The 17126-nt window shown below is 38.9% G+C and overlaps 1 non-coding gene across 1 annotated transcript; it reads left to right on the top strand.

Annotated features, from left to right (window-relative positions):
* The first annotated feature begins 12890 nt into the window (after positions 1-12890).
* Positions 12891-12962, top strand: Trnap-ugg. The gene has a single exon. It is a non-coding gene; the product is annotated as a tRNA-Pro (tRNA).
* Positions 12963-17126: the final 4164 nt, after the last annotated feature.

Here is a 17126-nt window from a genome sequence, read left to right as displayed (position 1 = left end):
AACAATAAACGGAAAATCAAAACAAGCTTAGTGCAGACACCTTTATTTTGGGAGGGAAATGAGGGAAGAAGAATCCCTCATCCCCCAGAGAAACTGTCAAAAACTCAATCAGAAAACTTTCATCTAAGCCGGGTTGGGGAAAAGTTGTTGCTTCTGATGGTCGGATTCGGATTCGCCCCATCCATCCCACCTAGTTTGGCATTATTAACAAGTTTTCTATATGCAAATCAGCTACAGCACAGAACTTTCAATGGAAGCAAAACAAAGCGACGGAATAGACAATGTTTACCCACTCAAGGCCATTCAGTTTTTTTCCCCCCACCTTCAGTTGATTTTCCTTTGGCTGGCAGTTTTCCATCAAAATGCGAAAGTAAGTGAAATTGATGAATGCTCTGATGACAATGGAGTGCCTTAGTTGTCACTGGGGGCTAGGTCTAATAAATGGATGCGATGGGGGATGGTCGGGCGACATTTATCAAGCAACTTCAATAAATTTAAGGCCCCCTATAAAAGATATATTTCTTCATAAGTTTTAGTTCGATAATCCCCCCCTTAAGGCCAGCTCATCTTTGTGACCTCTAAAGCTGGCCATTGATTTGTCAAAGCCTGGTCTTAAGTCCTGGTCCTGGCTCCATAAATCAATCTATGGAGAATTTTGAAAGCATTAAAAGCATTACAAAGAGCACCATTTCGTGGTTGTTGTAGTTCTTGCGTGCTGCTGCTGTCGCTGTCATGTCTTTGTCATGTTGAACAAAAGCCGCCATGGCGGCAGCATTACGTATACGCCCTGTGGCCCAAAGCGGAGATATAGAGACTCACACATGCAAAGCGACATTTCCAGGCAACCGAATGAATGCGAGAATGAATGACTGAATGAATATAAGGGCATGGGTTTAGGGGTAGGGAGTGTTATACATGGGAAACCTAAGGCCATCTTTTGTCTGCCTGCTTTTCCGCTTTTCCTCTGGCGGCTGTGCTCTTTTCGCCAGCCATTTGATTGTTTTCCATGTAGCTCCTTGTTATAAGCCAAATGCACTGTGAAAAGTAGCTGGGTACATATCACAAATCATATTCATTTGAAAATCTATTGTGTTAATTTTAAAATATTGTTTTTTGAGGGTTTTATGTGATGATATAAGTAATTGTAACATGATTGGGGTGATTATTTTATAGCTTATACTTGTACATCAATATAAATTCTACCCAAAATCAGCGTTGAAAGATTTTTGAGGCACCTTGTGAGATTTTCCTGTAATATTATGAATACGTAAATGTTTTATTAAAAGCCTTGTGATATACTTTTTATGATAGAGTAAGGTTGAATTTTTAACATTACTTAACGTGCTGTTTCTTATACATTTTTTCCAGTGCACTTTGACAACGGAAACCAGCTCGTGTCAGACATCCTTGAGGCTTTTCTGCTCATTTATATGCATTCGGTCCGGAGGACACAATATCGGTAGATATTTGCTTAAGAGCGTAACATTATCGTTTCACATCCGTAAGGTCAGCAAATGTCGTTGGCTAAGATTGGATTGCACATGTGGCATACAACATGTATGTATGTACCACAGGAGGCATCAAGAACAGAACCGAAACGAGCTTCATTTGGGTTTCGTTGGCGGGCAAAACAAGTTTGACAGCTCTCGGGCAACTGGGCAACTGATAGATACAGATAAAGTAAGTTGAGGTTCTCGACTGCATCCCACAGAAGTTCATTGCCATCGTCGGCGAAGAAGAGGGAAACCCAAGATATCAAGAGTGTGGATATATATTTATATATGGGAGACGATGCCGTGGAGCATTGAAAGTGAAGACGCAAATTGCTGTGGCTATCAGCGGTCTTGAACTTGCTAGACAAGTTTCGGTTCTATTCTCTGGGCTAAAAGTAAAACTTTGAAAAAAAGATGTACAAAGATAGATGCTGGTCCCACACCACAGAACATTTCAAATGCATAAATCGTATGCAGTCGTGCGAATTAAATAAAATGCCAGCTGCCATTATCCCATATCGAACCCACATAAATTGATGGCTGCTCGGCTGCTGCATCGTCACAAATAAAACATTCATTGGATTGACATTTTAAAATGCTTTCCATGCACACGGGCTGCCATAGAAACGGATTGTGGGGTAGATGGAATTGGAAATGGAAAATGAAAATGGTCGAAAATATGACAATGGAAAATGTATCTTTGCCATTTGAAATGGCATTGAGTGACCGCTGAATAAAATTTATTTAAACCTATGGTTAGACGCTTCCTGTTGGGATTATCAAATGTTAATTAGCCGAATGATATTTTCAATTCATTTGCGGAAATGCGGAGAGGCACTGAATTTACGAGCCAATGTGCCGAATGATTGCATATTGAATAATGCCAGGTGAAATGTATTTGTTTATTGTTTTTAAAATATTTATTTTGTCGGACAACATAATCGCTTGGTCCTATTAGATCTTTTGTACCTTTTTCACTCGTTTGGCTTATTTTTGAATCCAACTACTGTGAAAGTTATCTAATTACAATTTTATAACTTCAGTTTAGCTTAGGCTTTTACGTGTTACATACCCAACAGGCTAAAAATTTTTGAAGAGGCTAAGTAATTCTAAGTTGTTGTGGCGACTTTCTTACTTATTCAAAAGGATATCAATCACACAATTGATTAAATTTTTCATTAATATTTACACAAAAAATGAATTTTTTTATAATTAAGTAAATTAGCAGTAACTTAGATTCTTTTTTTCTCTCTATACGGAGTCTTAAAATTATAATAAAATTAAATATTTTTTTTTAAATATTTTTTAGATACATATATTACTTATTAAGTATCTTCTATAAGGTTACAGAAAACACTAAAGGGCTAAATACGAAACATCATAGCTTTTTCAATCACAATTCTTTTACGATAAAATTCATTTTACTCTGGCCAGCCATTAGGAATATTTATTATGATTTTAAAGTTATTCTTGGCTTCTGATTAGATTGGCACCCCTTTCCCAATTTCCCAGCACATTAAGCGCTTCATTACGCTCACATTCATATGCAGACGTGACATTTCAATTGGCCTCTGCTGGGGGCGAGAAGACTACATAAATCCCCGGTGCTTAGACCCAGTCAGATATCGTGGCTGCCTCACCTTAAACGCTTAACCCCCCGAAACTACAATGCGCATTCATATTCGCACTCACATTCGCACTCACATTCGCACTCACATTCAGTCGCCGGAGTCGTAATGCATTGCACGTACAAAAACCTTGCCGTAAAATGACGGCGAACTAGCAGGGCTAAAAAGTGTAAGAAAATCAGCAACTATATATATGGAGGGGATTTGGAAGGTATGGCGATGAGGATGGGGATCCTTTAGCATCATTCGCAGTGGGTGACCTGGCACATTTCGCTACTTAAAGCCACAAAAGCCACACACACAGACTGCGAAGATGAGGCGACGTCTTTAGCACCGCCATTGTTGTTAATTTTGCAAGGCTGCCAGGCAACTTTGCGCCGGAAACGGAAACTAGGAGCACTTGGCTCGTCCTAGCTAATGTGTCCGTATGTGTGAGACCCTGTCTGTGTGCCTGTGTGTGTGCCAGGATGTGGCCACGTTGGTATGTGAGCATTTACAGTTGAGTTATGGGCGCACATAAATAAAATGTCAGCGACAAAATGGCTGCCAAAGTTTCTACGGAAATTACCTGAACTACGTCGTTGACACGAAAATTGAGCCAGCAGCACTTTGACATTGTGTGTGTTTCCCATTGTTTTGCGTATCTCGCATATCACGTTCGTAATTCCCTGCACTTTTCGATTGAATTAAATGTGGCCTGAGCCACTGAGCAGGGTTTTGATGAACCGCTAAGCCTGCCGGAATTTCACAGTGCCCTTTTACCCGCCTTTAAAGCAGACAACAACATGGTGTAAGCCCATTAGTCCTGTCAAAATCAGGTTAAAAAAGGTCCAAACAAAGGCCGCAACCGCAGGCAACCCACAGAAAAAAAGGGTTCACTCTCATTCGGAACTTATCTATAAAATATTTACATTTTATTGCAGGCCTTTGAGTGTCTCTCTCTGGCTATATTTAAATTTCACTTTAATCCTTTAATGATTTTTTTTGTTCCTTTGAGGGGTGAATATTTTACCATTCTACCCCAATTTGTATCAATTTCAAACCCCTTTTTTTTTGGCAAAAGAAAATTGATTTTTGGCTTTTGTGCTTGGCGAATTTGTTTAAGATTTGAATAAATATGCAAATGTCTAGACAGAGTCGTTGGTTCTGAGCAAATATTTATGCCAAAGGGTATTTTAAAGGCTATTAAAGCCAAAGCAGCTTTGGGAAGTCAACCGAACCGCCTTCCTTCTGGACCATATAATGCAATTTTTTGGCCTTTGTTTTACGCTGCACTGACCAGGCCATAAAAAAGGGCAAAAAAATATAAGGAAACAGGGCAACATTCTTTGATATTTATTTGCCTTCTTTTTGCCCACTTTGCCGTTTTCAATTTACGTTTACAATAATTCAGCAAAACGTTCAAATGGCGTGCAATAAATTCGCAACATCACGAAATGGGAGGGAAAGTACTGGTACGATTTACCCTCACATACAATATTTATACATAAAATGTAAACTTTTGCAGTTTCGCTTTATTTTATTTGCCCTTTATTGCACACAATGGCAATTTATGTTATGCCATTCTCAACTGGGGCGTATAGAGTGTGCTACTATATTGTAGGTACGTAACTTAGGGGGTCATATGCTGGCCAGTGTAAAACAAATGCTGACAAGTGCAATTATCCAGGACCTGCTGCCCTCGTAATGAATGTAATGCCAGCAAATGGCAGTGTAAGTGCGGTGTATTCCACTCCGGAATCAGAGTGTTTCTGCTTGCCAAATGGTCAGTGGTTTGGTGGGTTTCGTTGGGGGGAGGTTTACTTGTAGGTGGCAAGAGGTCCTGATTCCAGTTAAGACCCTCGCGACATTCTGGCATCTGGCAGGGCTTTAAGATTAAAGCTTTCGCCGCCGGCTGTTGTGTTCTCTGTGTGGCTTTCCCTTGGTTTATTGTACTTAACCCACTTACATGGACGGAAAATAAACAGCCATTATTAAGAAAGTGCATCATATATAGGCTATAAAATGTAAAAGGTAATGTAGCAGAACATTTGTTTGGGCTTGGGTTAAAATAAGGGCCTTTATAAGATCAGAAATCATATTTACCTTTAACCTTAGATGTTTCTGTAAAATTGACAGCTACTTTATACTAAAAAAGTAACACTTTTTAAAGGTATGCATTATATTTCGGTAATTTAAATATTTATATACATATGTGTGATGCAAAACCAGACACAAGTTAAGCTTCTTTACTTAAAAGAATTTTTATAAGATTAGGAAAAAAACCCTCTTGGGTGTTATAATAATATCTTTGAGAAGCTGTGCCTTGCACTCCGTAAGATAGGTGTTATATCTCGATACTTGAGACATTTTTTAGATTTTAATAAGGATCCTACGTAACTTTTGTTTCATGACCAACAAAAATCTTTTAAGTATAGCTCAGTAGTCTTTATGAAAATGCGCTTATATTAGGTTTTTGTTTATCACCAGAACCAAATGCAGGATAACCCCACAAGGGGTTTTAGTTCCACCATCCCACCTTTTCACCTGTCACTCCCCGAAAACCAGGTCCCAACATCACCCACTAGTTACCAACGAATACTTAAATTTTAGCATCCATAAAAGTTGGCTTCCGTTTTAGCGCCTGTCCTAAATGAATTTATGTCACCGGCACTTCATTTAAAGGCCCAAAACAAAAAGAAAACAAGGGGAAGTAGAATAAGCTCCAGTCACTCCCCAGTCTTATATTGCGACCGATGCAAGTTTGCGTCTTGTGTTTGACATTAAATTAATTTGTTGCCTACAACTTTGCCAGCGGCAAATAGTGCCCATGGGTAGCCTTGCTTCAACTCAGTAGGACCATAGACTCCAGTCTCCAGTTTTCTAGGCTCCCGGAAAACTTGTTAAAGACGAAAATAACAAGAAAAGTTTTAAATCATTCGCCAGTGCCAATGTCGCAAAAGTTTTACCCGAAAAGAGAGCAGTCCAAAGAACAAAAACTAGAACGCAATCGGGAATGGAAATGGGTATGGGAAATGGGGGTATGGGTGAGTATAGAAACTTGAATGAACAAAAAGGCGTGTGTGTTGTAACTGCTAGTGTAGGCATTATCCATAACGTTCCGGAAGGCGTGTCAAGGTTGTGTGGGGGCCCTCATATACATGCTATATGTATATAGTATGTCTATACCCAGACCAGTAGACAGAATTATGGGGGATATACAACCAACATTCAGCAAGCGGGGTCATCATTGCAGTACTAAATCTTTGCCCTAATAGTCAACGCTTGGGGAAATGTTTATTGCTGTTTGTACTTAGCCAGTAACCCAAATTGATAACAAAAATAAACTTTGCCAGCTGTCCTTGGCCAGTGTTGCATTTGGCCATTTGGAGAGCATCTTTAGTGAATTGTATTTGCTTGTGGTTATCTGGTAAGTCGTCGGCTTAGAAAAGTTCATATTTATTGCCTTCATTTGGCTTCTAAAATAGGGATTTGTTTATTATTTACGTTATTATTACCGCACTAACTATTTCTAGGCGTCAAACTTTTATTTATGGTCATTACTTAAAAGTTTTCATATATGTATAACATTTATTTGTATGGTTATTTTCAAGAATTATACCAACTGATACTTACACATAGTTATATATTTTATAAAAACATGTGTTACAAATTTGGTAACAACTTAAAAGTTATAGATATTGATATATGGTTCATTATAGTAATTAATATAATTATTTTAAATTATAATTGTTGAAAAGAGTAGTAGACCAAATGTCCTATCTTTTAAAACAATTGTTTCCATTAGAATCACACATTACACTTTATTTAAAAAAACAATTGATTCCATTAGAATTACACACTTTTCGAGGCCTTCTTGAACTACGATACGCATCATTGACCAACTTGACCCAAAACGGAGGCACTTCAAATGTCGCAAGCAACATATGGCCACTACCTCCGTATCTTTTTCCATTTCGCTTTAGGTTGCCTCACATTTCTGAGCCATTAGCTGCAACTCGACCAATTTGTTGATCGTTTGCCTCCGCTATGTAGCGAAGTTTTTGTTTTTTTTTCTATACCCCGCATATACGCACCTAACCCCTGACGGTTTTTCAACCGCTTTTCCAGCAGCTTTTCCTCCGTTGCCCGGGAACAACTTCATTAAAAGCCCGACACTGCAGCGGAGTAAACCAATTACAAGTTCGAAGGGGGTGCACACAAAATGTGATTAGAGTGCAATGCCGGGGCGGAAACAGCAGCTGTGCTCCTCTGGCGGAAAAACACAGGACCACAGGACGAAGGACGAAGGACGAAGGATGCAGTGGCGACGCCGCTCATTGCAGACACATAAACAATTTTACGAGCAAAATTTTATAAGCAACAAACGAGGATGGAAGCTTGTTAAATGATTTAGGGCCAGTCCATGGGTCCACAGACCAGAGGTCCTCCAGCCAGGATCCAAAAGCATCTGCAATATGCTGCGACATGCACTTAAATCAATTTACTTCTGCCATTTGCTTGTGAGGAATCTCTTTTTCAACTGCACATGAAAGTTGGCCAAGGAAACTATTAAATCGTCCATGTCCTGTGTCCTTGGGTAGTAAATTAAATTTTACCCATAATAGAGTACGAACATAATAGAATGGGTTGTAACAGGAACTGGCAAAAGTTGTGCATATTTTTAGAGACATTCATCGAGACACTTTCCCTTCCATTACCCCATTTCCCTTTACTTTCTTCGAGGGACTGATACATTGTTGTCTTTGGCACACACAGACGCATATATGGTAGACTATAGTAACAGTATGAGATCCACAGAGGTCCTTTGTTTTGCCTGGCGGGTCATCGTGCAACTGCAGAAATTACCCAGCTTTCAGTGGCCTTCTTCGCAACGCCCCTTTATCTACCCCTTTGTTCCGGCCCCCTTTGTTTCGACCCCCCTTATTTCCTGCCGCCTTCTCTGCCTCCGCCTGTCATGTGTTTTTCCATTACCAACTGCAACACTTCCGGTGCCATTGTGGGATGACTTTTGTGCTGCTCACATGACGACGCCTGTTTTCCGGCTTTACTCTCTGTTTCCGCATCCTTGAGGCTCCTCGTAACCGCATTTTCCTGCACATTTTACACATTTTCCCATGCACATTTAATTATGAACGCAATTTTCATTTGCATGCTATCCCAGTCACAGATTTTTGTCTTCCTGAACACCGAAAAAAATGGAATTTAATCCGATTGCTTTTTATAATTTTTTTTTTTTAAGAAAAATGTATGTACAAGCATTCTGCTCCGCAACTCTGTCCGCGGTTTCAAGCTATAAAATCTAGAAGTGCAGTTTTGGGGGTTCTGTTCTGAAAGCCATTGGTATTCGGAAAATTCGAACGTAAAAATTTGTTAAATTTTTGACCCTTGTTAAAAAGAAAACTTTTAATGCAGAATATTAGAGAATTTAACCACAAACTCATAGAGGTATTCCACGTCTAAATCGGGATCCTATTACTCAAGTTATGGAATCTTGAAGTCCATTTTTGGGGTTCCATTCTGAAAGCCATTGGAATTACGGAAAAATCGAACATGAAAATGGGCTAAAATTTTGACCCTCGTAAAAAAGAAAACGTTAAATGTAGAATATTAGAGAATTCAGTCCCAGGTATCCCACTTCTAAATCGGGATCCTATTACTCAAGTTATGGAATCTTGAAGTCCATTTTTGGGGTTCCATTCTGAAAGCCTTGTAATTTTGGAAAAATCGTAAAATATAAGAGAATTCAACAACAAATTCATAGAGGTATCCCACGTCTAAATCGGGATCCTATAACTCAAGTTATGGAATATTGAAGTCCATTTTTGGGGTTCCATTCTGAAAGCCATTGGAATTACGGAAAAATCGAACATGAAAATGGGTTATAATTTTGATCCTCCCTTAAAAGAAGAAAATGCGTTGATACCCTTTTTTCCTGTATTCCTTTACATATATTGGGATTATATCAAACGAACCATTCATAATGTTTTCTAATAATAATAATAAATGAAAATCTTAAATTTGGTTAAACGTACAATATTTCTCATAACATTTCTGCTATCAAACTGACAACAATGAAGATGGTTTTTATATTTGTTGTTCACTGTACATATCCTGCTCTCTTATCCTTAATTTCCATAGAAAGCGCGGCTGAATCGGGTGTTAATTTAATCAGCCGGATGCGTTTAGTCATTTAGGGACGATTAGTGTCATTGAACCTTCGCCACCTGCGTGAAAGGTAAGTGAAGTGTAAGGAGCACTGGGGGTGGGGCTTTCGCGCATCTGATTAATTGCCAGGCCCGCGCATCTCATTGGACGCACATTACGCATACGCACTTGGCTGCAAGATTGATGACACACGGCCATCCGGCCCCGCCCCCGCCCCCGCCCCCTTTTTGATTGATTGTGTTCGCTGTGCAGTGTCCATCCGGCCATCATCAGCCATGCAAGTCGCACATCCTTCAGCTATTCATCAACAGCTGCCCCATCTAATCATGGCCAGCATGTTTTCATTCTCTCTAGGGTTTTTCCTTTTATTTCTTTTTTTTTTAATTTACCATTTTCCGCTGTTTGTCGGGCATCGCATATGCTCTCCTCGATCTTCCTTTTCTTTTTTTTTTGCCCTCATTTCAAGTCACTTGATTTTCCGGGCACGTCGCTCTAAACAATTGCGATGGCTCGAAACATTTTTGGCATTTGCCGCAACTATTTGTGACAGCCTGACGCCTGCGGCTTTGTTTCGCAAGTAAATGCACTTAAAGCCGACGAATTTCACGCTCAAAATGAGCCTTTTTAAGCATCCGTCGTCTAATTAGCATGCAAACTTCTGCGAAAACTTGAGACGACAGAGGGAGAATAATGTAATATAGTTTGCTGGGTCATCATCATCATCATCGTGTGTATTCCTGGCACGCGACGCCTCACAAACTTGGCATTAAATTTCAAATTAAATTGCTGCCTGCAATGCGATACACGCACGGGAGACACAAGGACTGCCACAAGGATGCTGGCAGGACATGTGTTAAAAATCAGCGTCGGCAGCATTTGTCCCCATCACGTATACGTCACGTAGGCAACAGCGGCAACAAGAACTACACGCCAACTTGTCGATTGGATTTCAGCTTAAAGCTTACGCTTAAAGCCGCACGCAACGAGAAGTTACGCATACGCCACGTGCTGCACATGTTGCGTTGTGAAAATAAACTTCAAACATTCATTTGCTCACTGGAAAAAAAGCGACACTCAGGTTTTTCGAACGGAGACCTCACAAATGTTCAGAAAAGTTTCTTAGAAGCTCTGTTCATTATGAGATAATATAGGAAATTCTAAGAAAAGATGTATTTTTTGAAAGTTTATTATATTTTTAAGAAGAATCAGAGTGTATAAATGTTCATTTGCTTTTCTTAGAAATAATATATTTTAGCCCCAAGTTCATTATTTGGTTTTCAAGTAGAGCCAGAACTTTATTTTCAAAATCTATAAATCATTTCTTCTGAAATCTTAATCGTCTCAAATTTGCTCATCAGTCTATTCATGTGTAAAAAGGAAACTATATGCGAATCTGAGAAATAATGTAATTTAGTTTTCCGTTTTAAATTTATAAATCTTCATTGTGCCAGTTTTTCTAAGAAATCCAATTCTTTAGTCAAAGTTCATAATATTGTTTTTAAGAAAAATCACACCTTCCTTATCAAAATTTTTAAAAGTTTTCTTCTGAAATTATTATTGTTGGGGGGTGCTTTTCTGTTTGTTCCTATGAAAATGAGGAACTTCTTCTAAGAAATAATGTATTTTAGTGAATGTTCATTTAAAATCTCTTCCAAGAAAAAACTCTCCCAAATTTATAAGCGTTTTCTTCTGAAATCTCGATGGTGGCTGGATTTCTTATCAGTGTGTTCGTGTGTAAATACGAAGGCAGGATGTTCATGCATAAATCTCTTTTAACTAATCAACAGCCTTCTGGGGTTAGCCAAAAAGCAACTGCCATAAAGTGAAAAGTTTAAACAGCACTCGAACTTCATAAAGTGCACAAAAAAAACAGCTCGACGGCTTTCGCTGAGGATAACGGCCTTATACGGTGGCTGTCAAAATAAATATAATAAAGCGAGAAAACGTTGTCAGCATTTTGAAGGGAAAACTTGGACGGGGGATGAGGGCAAAAAACACAAGCAGGAAGAGGGAAATGTCAAAATATTTAACAACAAGCCCATCATCATCATCATCAGCATCAGCATTGAAATGCCTGCCAAGGTGCAAATTCAATAAAGATAAAAAGTTTTTGGGCCCAAGACTTTTTGGGGGAGGATAACCTTATCGAGTCCTTGTCACGCCCGTCTTTTTGGAACATTTGCGTATGGCGGGAATTATTAAAAAATTTGCCCTTTGTGGGGCATAAATTTCTGAAATTGTTGCTGCACACGATGAGATGGTTTTCCAGTTCAGTGACAGCTTTTCATTTGTTTTTTCCCTGGCCAAACATTATGACAATCGTACACGCATACCCACACACCCACATAGGAAAAACAAATGGGATCCGGGTCAGATGTGGAAAAACAGAGACAGAGAATAAGTCGACACAAGTTTTATCTTTACGCTTGCCTGCGTTTTTGCGGTGCGATGTCCCAAGTCGGAAACAAAGGGCCAACAAAGTAAATTTCACGGCAATGAAGTGTAAAAATAACAATAGCAGCTTTCTGCCGGCCCCCGGAAAGCGTTTCTACCTGGTCCTTCGTCCTTCGTCCTGCATCTTCTCCCACATAGTTGGAATTTAATTTCACAACAATAGCTTTTAAGCCCCATATTTCGGGCGTTTTCCCCCTGATTTCCCGCAAGTTGACCAAAACTTTTGGTTTAAACATTTCCTTTAAAGTCATTCTGCTCGAAGGTTGCCTTTTAACGCACATTAAGCCCGAATGTATCCTCTGTTTCCTGGCATTTCCCTTCGAGTTCCTTTGCCGGCCATTTCTTATGGCCATTTGGCTTTTTATTGACTCTCAGCGAGACTCCTTTTTGGGGGACATTTTTTTGTGCTGGTACTCCTGGTTTTTTCTGGTTTTCCTGTTTTGTCCACGCTTGTCACGTGGCCAGATGCTCCACTCACAAGAAGCCAAGTCAAGATTGCGCTGGGCTCTCATTTTTTATTATTCCAGTTGCCTAATTGGAGGCAACGCAGTACGTGTCCTTGCGGCAATTAAAATTGCTCACATCCTGCACGTTCGTCCTTAAAGGCAATTAAACGGTTTTAATTAGTTTTAACGACAAGTACTTTGCACTCTCATTTGTCACTGGTCACAGGGTCTATTAATGGAGGGATAGGTGCTTAAGATGGTGGGATAAGTAAATTGTTGCTAAGGTTGTGGTCAAAGTTCTTCAAACTAATTGGAAAAGGAAAGCTTGAGTAAGCAAAAGGAAAACACTCCGAAGAATATTTTAATTATGGTTATGTTTGGGATACAAATATCATCCATAGAAGAATTATATACATATCATCATGTAAGAATTAATAAAATAATATATATTTTTTTAATAATACGTCTTAAAATATTTTCTTTCATTTTTAAACATTTTTAGTTTTTCAATACAAAATAATTTTACTTTTTTGTGCAAATGCACACTTTATCGAATAACACCAAACCCAACCAGTTTTGAATGCTTTGAAGGTCATTAAAGAGCTGCCTAATTATGCATATCGACTATGTATCTCTTCACCAAACCTGAAGATGCCTCTCTGCAAGCTTAAATCTATAAGATAGTTTAGGCTTTTTATGGCGGCTCAATGGTCTAGGGGTATGATTCTCGCTTTGGGTGCGAGAGGTCCCGGGTTCAAATCCCGGTTGAGCCCGGATAAATTTTTTGTTTTAATTTTTAATAGGATTTAAAACCTAAAGATGACAAACGTAGTAGGCCTCTTTGTACATTATTTAATCAAAAAGCACCTTAAGCCTTACATAATTAAGCCTCTTTGCATCTTAAAATGAATTTTCTATGTCTTTGGTTTTAAAATCATATTTTGTTAAAGCAAAAGCTGACTTAAATGAGATTTAATCAGGATTAAGTTCTAAAGTAAACTGATATTTGTGCATTCAGGACTTAAAACCAGCTCAATTGTTCAGCCTGAGTAAGCCAATTTCTCAGTCACATACTCCAAGCAATGATGAACAATTCAATTCAATAAATTGAGAGTCAATTTCTAATGTTACCATGTTCGTTCGTCATCTCTCCACCCATTTAATCCCCATCCTCATCCTCAACTTCTATATAGTATGGCTCCTTACCATTCCCACAGAATGTCTGTCATGTTTGTTTGCCCCGTTGTCAAGTGTTTCATATGCTTGTCGAATATATATCTATAGTATATATATTGGCAACACTTGCCTCAGCTGCCCTCCAACCTCTTCTCCCTATTCATCTGGATATATGTATCGCCTCTTCAGAAATACATGTCAAGACACTTGTTGTCAATGAAAGATGTTCGAGTACCGCTTTCATATTTGCCACTTCCCCTCGAAACCTACTTCAAAATCAACAGAAATATTATCAAGTTCAATTCCTCTCCACGGTAAATTAATGTTTATTGCATTTTATTAGCCGTATCTAAATGGGAATCTGGTTGATTTTTTTATGGGCCCCTCTAATCACCATCAAAAATGCCTCAATTAACATGCTCAGACGAGCATATATACGCAAGGACTCTTCACGGAAAATATGTATATAAAAAAACCAAAAAAATAATTGTTCAGCCAGTAAAAGAAAAAAGCAGAAAAAACAATAAAGAACCACATGTTAGGCTGCCAGGAACCGCACGTATTTGTGTGGGCCAGGAACACGTTTAAGTGGCCCAGAGAACAACAATAGAGGCCAAAACGAGTGAGAGCCTGCCAAACAAATTAACAAAGCTAAGAGGGGGTAAACAGAAATATATATACAAACTTCCCACGCATCACAGGGATCTCGGTTAGAGGACATGGGCTTCGTTTAGACACACTTTTATCAATATTCATCTCCTGCAGCGTCAGGACTAGAACATGGCAATTCAATCAGCGGAAGTCCCACAACAGATAGATGGAAAGCACCCAAAAAACATATTTGCCAAATCAAAAATTGCACTCAGCCGTACAACACAGCTCCACTCAACTACAATAAATTCGATTTTAGAACCCACTCGATGTATAGACCCCCCCCCCCTTACACCAGTTGAAAATGCAAAATGGTTACGAAACTTTTTTGGTAAAAATAAAAAAAAAATACTGGAGACACAAGCGCATCAACAACAAAATTGTCTGGTGACTTTTTCCAGAAATGGAAAATAATTGAAAAAACGGGAAAAGAAATAAAATCAAAATATCAAAACGAAATCGAACCGAAGCCATTGCCAAAATCGCCCAGCATGAGGAAAGAGAATAAAAACTTTTTCAAGGCAAATGTTGTGCCAACAGCAATATGGCACTATACCATTCCGATGAGATTGATGGCAGCAGCCGCAACTAAGGCGAAACTAAATGGACAGTGTTGTGGGCAAAGGGCGGCTGGCGAGTGCTTTCAAATAAACGAACTTGCCCCTCCAACTCCTGCTCGGACACTTGACCATGACCTTAGGCGCATTTTGACACGGCCAGCAACACACACTCAGGCAAATCGAAAAAAAGGGAAACACGGAACAGTGGGCCTGCCAAAGAAATCACTTTTGGAGAAAAGGACTTACCCAACACTTTGATGCCCTGCCAAAATCTTTAAATTGTATTACCCATATAAAAAATGTCGTATTTTGACATAAGGTCACCAATTATTTCGTATTTCATTTCATATTTTAGTTTATGATTATTTATGTGAATTACATTTTGTAAACTAAAGGTTTTTCTAACGAAATATGATTTTTTAACTTACAGAGCTAATTGTTTTCAAGAGGTTTATCTTATGATAAATACTTAAATATTTCCATTAGAATACCTTTTCAACATGAAATTAAAACCTTAAGAAAAGTGTATTTATATCCAGCAAAGTATATGGGCTGATATTTGTATTATAATATTATTATTCTTAATTGTAGTTTCAATTCGTTTAAATGCAAAGCAACTTAATGTTTCTTTAAAACTTTAACATAATGAGCTTGAATCTGATAGTCTTAAAGTGGCAAGTATCAGCCCCTTCCCAAAAGTATGCAACGCGTTCTGACAAAACATTCTGTTTGATAAGCTGCCTTGTCTTTTCAGAAGACATGATGGAAAAAGAACCATAAAGTAGTGAGCAAAGTCTCGTGCGAGCCCCACATAACTTCATCAAGTCTGGCCCAAACTCAGTGGTTCTGCTGGAAAACCACCTCGGGCCTCAAAAGAATTGGTGGAAGGAAAAGCAAGCCAAGCATACGCCACACATGATATCCATAAAGTAGAGCAGAAATTCTGTTGGCATACCCAAAACCCAAGCCCAACACTCACACACTCAAACTGAGGGCATTATTACATTTTTCACGCCAATAAAAACAAATACAAAAAAAACGTAAGGAAAACTTGGCCATGCTGATCAACTGCCTAAGCTTTTGAATGGCAGAGGTTGCCCTGGTTTTTCTCCTTCCCACTTTTTTCTAACTTTGCAATTTCCTCTTTCGGGCAACGCCATCCGGTTGAGAGTTCGACTTGGTCACTCACGAAAATTACTGAAATTGTATATCCGTTTCCGGTTGAAGTTGGGTCCTGACCCGAACATCCAACCATCCTGCTTTGTGCCCAATTTTTGACAGGCATATCGAGTTATTTATTGGCACATTTAGCCCTGGCCAGTCGAACAAAAATAGTTGCCACATAATTTATGGCACATCGCGCATACGCCGCATTGCCCTTATGTGTCTGTGTTGTGAAAAGGATGGCCCAAAGGCAAACTGTTTCCAATTTTTCACTCGATACATATACCGACCCAGTTGTAATCCCTTAAGCCTACACAAGTCAATTTGCAGGAATCGAGTATCGAACTTGTAGAACAATTGCCCAAGCAATCAGTAGGCAAATTGTCAAAGTTACAAATCTCTGCCGCAGGATTTATGCACAAAGAAAAAATATCTAATCCATAACCCATAACCCCAAATGGATTTACCCACTTTCGCTTATTTTTTAGAATACTTCTTAAGTGCTTTTACTTCAAAATGTATTTGTAAAAATCAATTTTAATATTTATAGGTTTAGTTTTATATCATCTTTAATAAAATATTATAAGAACGCACTCCACTAAAGAGTTCAAGTAGACATTTTTAAGGAAAGTATATCCCTTTTTACATCATGTGGTTTTTAGCATATATGTTAATTGTCTTTAAAATGTCTAAAGAGTTAAAACTGTATTTAAAAATATTTTTGGTAATATTCCTATTTATTATTTGGCCTCTTCAATTTCAAAAATATAATATAAGTACTTTTTTAAGCCCAACCCAAATTTTTCCCTAAACTAAAACCTTTAGAAAAGAAAGCATTGATACCATTTTATTTGTTCTCTGTGACTCAGAATCATTTCCCAAATCGCTACCCATTCGAATCGAATGCATCACTTGGCCGGCCAAAGGCCAAAGGAGCAGTTAAGTGGCAACTTTTCTTCCGGAGAACCGGGATGGGCTGGTCCTGTGGATTGCCGTAATCATTACGACAAATTGCCGGGCCACAGGCAATAATGATTAATAATGAGGCAGCTGCAGTTGCTCTGCCGCCACCGCCGCCGGAAAATGGCCGAAGTTTGTACTGCCGCTTGTGGCTTTATTAAAATAAATAACTAAGGTTAAGGCAGTTAAGGCGAAGGTAATCGCGAGGCGACCCTTGCTGCCACTTCCGCTTCCGTTATGAATAATAAACTTGCCGCCGTTCAAAGTTTACCGATGCCCGGGGCAAAGTTATAATTTGTCTAATTAAAAGTTTTCCTGATTAACCTGGCGGCTAACAAGGTCAGTTGGTGAGTGCAACAAAGCGTTTTGCCGGCGAAGACAACGAATCCTGCGGTCAGTTGTGGGGAAAAATTCAAAACACCAAGT

Source organism: Drosophila subpulchrella, chromosome 3L (genome assembly GCF_014743375.2).
Source record: "Drosophila subpulchrella strain 33 F10 #4 breed RU33 chromosome 3L, RU_Dsub_v1.1 Primary Assembly, whole genome shotgun sequence".
In the NCBI taxonomy this organism is placed as follows: domain Eukaryota; kingdom Metazoa; phylum Arthropoda; class Insecta; order Diptera; family Drosophilidae; genus Drosophila; species Drosophila subpulchrella.
The sequence above is the reverse complement of the archived record's forward strand: the minus strand, read 5'-3'. Positions and strand labels throughout refer to the sequence as shown.